Source organism: Microcaecilia unicolor, unplaced genomic scaffold (genome assembly GCF_901765095.1).
Source record: "Microcaecilia unicolor unplaced genomic scaffold, aMicUni1.1, whole genome shotgun sequence".
NCBI lineage: Eukaryota > Metazoa > Chordata > Amphibia > Gymnophiona > Siphonopidae > Microcaecilia > Microcaecilia unicolor.
This window is the reverse complement of record NW_021962914.1, coordinates 243,959-249,958: the sequence shown is the minus strand read 5'-3', so window position 1 is coordinate 249,958 and position 6,000 is coordinate 243,959. Positions and strand designations below refer to the sequence as shown.

Sequence of the window (6,000 nt, the reverse complement as noted above, 5' to 3'; positions counted from 1 at the left end):
ATACTTACTGCAGCCGCCGACCTCCGTAGCAGCAGGACCTCCCAGCAGAGAGCCAAGTAGGAAGCTCCGGCTCTCTGAACAAGGCACAGCTCAGACAGAAAAAAAAATCACACAAAATGCTTTTTCTTTTCTCTCTCTTTGCGGAGGAAGGGAGTCTGAGCAGTCTAGTCCAATTTAGTCTGGGAGGAGAGAAAAGTAGGGTGAGGCAGGGACCCGGCAACCAAGTATGCCTCTAAAGCTGGCAACCTTGACCAAACACCCCCTTGCTCAACTGGCCACCCAGCCCAGGAACTGGAGAGAAGCCATCCACCACCTGCTGGAGATAGAGATATACTGACTGATGTAGGGGCTAGTCATCTGGTATCACTGCCTTCAGTCTTGTTTAGAAGGACATAACCCCCCAGTTTCTGAATTCATCTGCTGCAGACGCTAAGGAAGAGAGTGGTCTGCAAGTTCAAAAGCAGCAAAAAAGAGAAATGTGCAGCAAAAAAGGAAAAGAGAAACGCTCACCAAAAACCTCAAAGTATTTCTTGATGCTCCAAGGGGCTCCCAAGGAGCTTGAGATGCCCTTTTGGGCTTGTCCCTTCAGCCACACCCTGCAGTTGCATGCTACAGTGGAGTTATCTTAAGATCTTCCAGGCTGCTTATCAATGTCAACAAATGCGTCCAAAATGGCAAGTCAGATGGTAAACGGCAGGAAATCAAGGAAGCATCTAAACACCCTCATATATCAGTTTACCACTTGCTCAATTTTGCATACATCAGTTAGTTCAAAGCACTTCCTTCACACTACTTTTTGGCCTACAATGGTATAACTGTATTTCTCCCCATCTTATCTCTGAGCCCTGGCTCCCAATTGTATTTCAAATTCAATTTAAGGTTCTGTCAAGTTACACATCAGATCTGAGCCGTAGGATTACAAATGTTTCTTGCTTTTCACTGTATCCCTTACCACCCCTTCTGGTCATACCCTCCTATGATCAACCTTGATGCTGCCACACACACTTGTTTTGGGACTGCAGCACCAACTTTGTGAAATAATGCTTTCCTCTATCTTAGGGCTGAACCTTCTTTTAACAAATTTAATTCCTTACTAAAAAAAACTTGTGTTTTTCTCTGGCATTTCAAGATGAATAGCCTGCTTGTTCTCTTTTCTACTGCCAGATTTGCCAGTTTTACTGCTACATGCTCCCAGGGCCACCACCCCCAACTCAGTCCACCCCCACCCCTTCCTCCCTCTGCATCTGCTCCTCCCTCAGTTAGTCACTCTCCTGCTCCTTTGTGCCAGGACATTGGTAATCACTTTAACACAATCATCCGGGTCCCAACACACAGGAACAGGAGAGAGACAGTCACGTTAACACAATCAACCGGGTCCTGACACACAGGAGCAGGAGAGACAGACAGACTTCGGGCATCTTGCCCCCACCCCACCCCGGCAGCCCTGCATGCTCGCTGAACCCTATCACTCACTTGCTCCCTTCTTTTTTCCATTAAACATTTATTGTAACTTTTCCTATTATCTTCCACTCTTTGTTAGTCCCTGTGTATACTATGTGGTTTCCCTATTTTAGCTTTACATTTAGTACACCCCTAAGACACTATTTTCTATTTGTGGTAGATCAAATAAATTGAACATTGGACATTGATAGAATCACATAGCAAAAAGAGAACAGGCTGGTGACCAATAGAAACAAATATTGGAATCAAGGGATTGGCTGGCAACAGGAGGACAGAAGGAAAAGACATATTGGCAGACTGTGTAAACATATTAGGCTGCAGAACAGTGTGAGGATTCTATAGCTGAACGTATATATGACCAAATTCAGCAGTGGTATAGAATGTGTTTCAGTGGTCACAAAATCACAGCAGACTGAAGGCTATGGGTATAGCTAATCTTAATCAGTGCCAACATCCCTACTGATACTTCATTCTACTAATTCAAATGATCTGTTTTCTTACAGCCAACGATTCTGAACCTGAAAAAAAAAATAAAGCTAAATTTCCTGTTACCATCTGCTCCTTCAACTCCTAGAAAAAGACCAGACAGTTTGAAGCACATATCTTGGTTTTACAGATATAAACTAGATAACAGGAAGACCGGTTACTTTTTGATTCTCAATGTACTATAAATAAGTTGCATAAGCCAACAGGTGATCATCTAAGCCTACCTTGTATCTTTTTATAAGTGCTTCATTCTTCTTCCGTAGAGCTTTGATTTTCTTATCCAGTTCAACATCTTTCTGTTCTTTCTTTCGCAGTTCTTTATCCACTATGGCATCCTAACAACAAAATTGTATTAGTTCAGATTCAAACATTCAGAATATTGATAAATAGGGAGTGAAAGAAAGTACAGAGTTTTTGATCACTACAAAAACACTGAAATTCCATACAGAGACAACAGAAGTATATTTTACCCTGTGTGCATCCCACCTGCAATTCAATGAAAGCATTACTTCTGTTCCATATACTCTTCAGTTACACACAAATAGAAAACAGTGTCAAATAAAGTTAGTTTGTCTAAAGCCACAACACAGATATTGACAGGCTATTGCCCCTTCCTTCTCCCCAATTATTGAGTCAGAAAACACTATGGAAAAGTTATCAAGAACCAAACACTGTCATTTGGCCTCTAGAGGCTAGGCTTAAACTAAACAACAAAATCTTCTTGATGTAGTTCTCATTGCAAAGAACTAAAACATTTAGAAGCACAACATTTTCTTCTGTAATACCAAATATATATTTTCTTATGTAATTCCACTATTCATGATATATTGTAAGCCACATTGAGCCTGCAAAGAGATGGGAAAATGTGGGATACAAATGCAATAAATAAATAAATAAAATAAATAAATCCTTCAACGTCTACTATTGTCCCAGTATAGAAAAATTACAACAAATTCCTGAGTTGGCTGAATGAATTTTTCTGTGGGGAAAAAAAAAACAGCCTGAAGTGTGTGCTGGAATCCTACTAGCTACAAAAGCCATTAAAGGCCAAATATTCAGATGGTGCAATCACCTTGCTGGGACTTAATTTCATCCATATATTCAGAACTGCAAACCATATCAATAATTTGTGGTGTTGAAAAATATTCCAGTGGTTCCCAAACTTTCTCATGTCACGACGTCCCTAAGCTACATTTATTCTCAAGTCTCCCACCTCCAGCTCCACCCCCCAACCCCCAACAGCATTGAGTCAAACTTTTGCTGGCGGGGATTCCCAAGCCCCACTAGCTGAAGAGGTCCAGTGCCCGAGGTCCAAGCTCCATGATGCCTGTGCAAGCAAATCGTTAGCATGCTTCAGCCACCAACACCTACATTCCCATGCATGCCCTCCTTCTCTCTCCATTCCATCTAGTGTCTGCCCTCATTTTGTCCCCCTTCAATCCAGTGTCTGCCCTCCTTCTCTCCCCCACTTCCATCCCTCTTTCTCTCTCGCCACTTTCATCCAACCTCTGCCCTCTCTCCTTCCATACAGCCTCTGCCTTCCCTCTCTCGCCACTTTCATCCAGTTTCCCTCGTGCCCCCCTTCCATCCAGCCTAAGCCCCCTCTCTTTTTCTCCCCCCAATGGTCTGCCTCCTGTCTGTTCCCATTCCCCCCACACACCCATCCCTGCCGCTGCTGTTTTTCTAGATCAGCAGCTGCGGCAAAACAAGCTGCAGCCACGCGGGACCAGTCTTCCATAAACACAGCTGTTGACTGCGCCCTGGAACAGAAGTGACTTTCAAGAGGTCAGAATCATCAGACGCGTGTATGAAGACTCTGGCACTGCGTGGCTGCAGCTTCCTTTGCTAGGCCTTGTTGATCACTTGTTTTGGATACCCTCTCTCCAATAATCTACACTTCAAATCTCATGATTTCTCTCTAAAATATCTTTCATCAGAGCAGATCCTCCTGTATCGTAAAAACTCTACCTTGAGGTTTACTGTTAAATATGATAAGTTGGAGATTACTTACTTGGATGTTCTAGTCAAGACAGAGGAGACAGGTTTTGTAATGAAGGTCTTTCGGAAAAGCACTGACAAACACATTTCTGGACTCCAGTAGTTGTCGCCCGAGAAAATTGAAAAACTGTTTACCTCTCTCCCAGTTTTTACGATACAGGAGGATCTGACCTGATGAAAGATATTTTAGAAAGAAATCATGGGATTTGAAGAGTAGACTATCGGAGAGAGGGTATCCAAAACAAGTGATCAACAAGGCCTATAAGAGAGCGAGGTTTAACAACCGGGACTATCAGCTGTCTCCAAGATCTAAGGAAGATGACGAGGATGTTTTCACCTGTGTGATGAGATTTAAAGCTACAACTTCAAGATTGACGTCAGCAATAGGGAAACATTGGCATATAATACAAACAATACCGGCATTATCAGAAGCGAGACTGAGGTTTGCATATAGTCGAGGTAGCAACCTTAAAGAGATTTTATCACCAGCAGTGTTAACAACAATCCCCGAAGGGAAAGTAGAGGACCCAGGTCACTCCAGCTGTGGGGACTGTAAGATGTGTAATATTATGATCTGTACAACGGAACTTGTGGATCCTCAATCCAATAGAAGGTTTATCCTACGATCAAGAACCTCATGTACCTCTAATTATGTAATATCTTATATCCAGTGTCCCTGTAAGAAATTATAGCCGTCAAGGAAACTTGTAACTCATCTAACAGAGCATAAATTAATGTGAATACTAAGAAGGCTTCTGCTCCTTTGGCAGTACACTGTGAACAAGGACGAAGCAGAGGAAAAAGCAAAGTTGGAACAAAAAGACATGAAGGTACCCAAAGTGAAAAGACACCCCCAAATCACTAATGTTAAAACACATACCAAGAAATATAGGTGGAAAGCAATGGCCACAAATGCTCGTAGTCTAAGCAATAAAGTTCATGACCTTCAAGCCCTGATGGTGGAAGCAGACTTAGATGTTGTTGCAATCACAGAGACGTGGCTCAACAGTTCCCACAAATGGGATACAAGCATACCAGGCTATAATCTATTTAGGAAGGATAGAGAGGGTCGTAAAGGTGGAGGAGTAGCTGTGTATGTGAGAAATGATATCATGGCGACTGAAATGACAGGGACCTGGGGAAAAGAAGAAGCGATATGGATCACCTTAAAAAGAGAGGATAGAACTACTGTCCACTTGGGTGTTGTCTACAGACCCCCCACACAATTAGAGGAACTAGATAAAGATCTGATTGCAGATATTCAAAAATTAGGAAAGAAAAAAGAGGTTCTATTGATGGGAGATTTCAATCTGCCGGATGTAGATTGGAAGGTTCCATCTGCCAAATCGGAAAGAAGTAGAGAGATCGTTAATGCTTTCCAAAGTGCTCTGCTCAGACAGATGGTGACGGAACCCACGAGGGAGGGAGCGATGCTGGATCTGGTGCTCACAAATGGGGATAGTGTGTCAAATGTGCGAGTGTGTGCACATCTGGGAAACAGTGACCATCAAACGGTTTGGTTTGATATAACGGCTGAAGTGGAGGGCGGCCACTCTAAACTCAAAGTCCTGGATTTCAAGCGTGCTGACTTTAGTAAAATGGGGGAATACCTGAGGAAGGAGATGATGGGCTGGGAGGACAAACAGGAAGTGGAAGGGCAGTGGTCCAGGCTGAAAGAAGCAATAAATAGGGCCACAGACCTTTATGTAAGGAGAGTAAATAAAAGCAAGAGGAAAAGGAAACCGATATGGTTCTCCAAGCAAGTGGCTGAGAAAATAAAGGCTAAAGAGTTGGCGTTCCAGAAATATAGACAATCTCAAGAAGAGGAACACGGGGAGGAATACCGGATGAAACTGAAAGAAGCCAAGAGAGAGGTACGTCTGGCGAAGGCGCAAGCGGAAGAACAAATGGCTAGAAATGTAAGGAGGGGCGACAAAAATTTCTTCAGATATATTAGTGAAAGAAGGAGGACTAAAAAGGGAATTGTGAGACTAAAAGATACAGCGAACCGCTATGTAGATAATGATGAAGAAAAAGCCAATTTACTAAATAGCT

At 42.8% G+C, this 6,000-nt stretch overlaps 1 long non-coding RNA gene across 2 annotated transcripts in view; it reads right to left on the bottom strand.

Annotated features, from left to right (window-relative positions):
- Positions 1-2,176: 2,176 nt before the first annotated feature.
- LOC115458660 overlaps positions 2,177-6,000 on the bottom strand; it is a 54,817-nt gene continuing 50,993 nt past the window's right edge. For both annotated transcript variants that reach the window (XR_003940130.1, XR_003940131.1), the window contains exon 3: positions 2,177-2,282. This is a non-coding gene — a long non-coding RNA (uncharacterized LOC115458660). The remainder of the gene's footprint in view (positions 2,283-6,000) is intronic.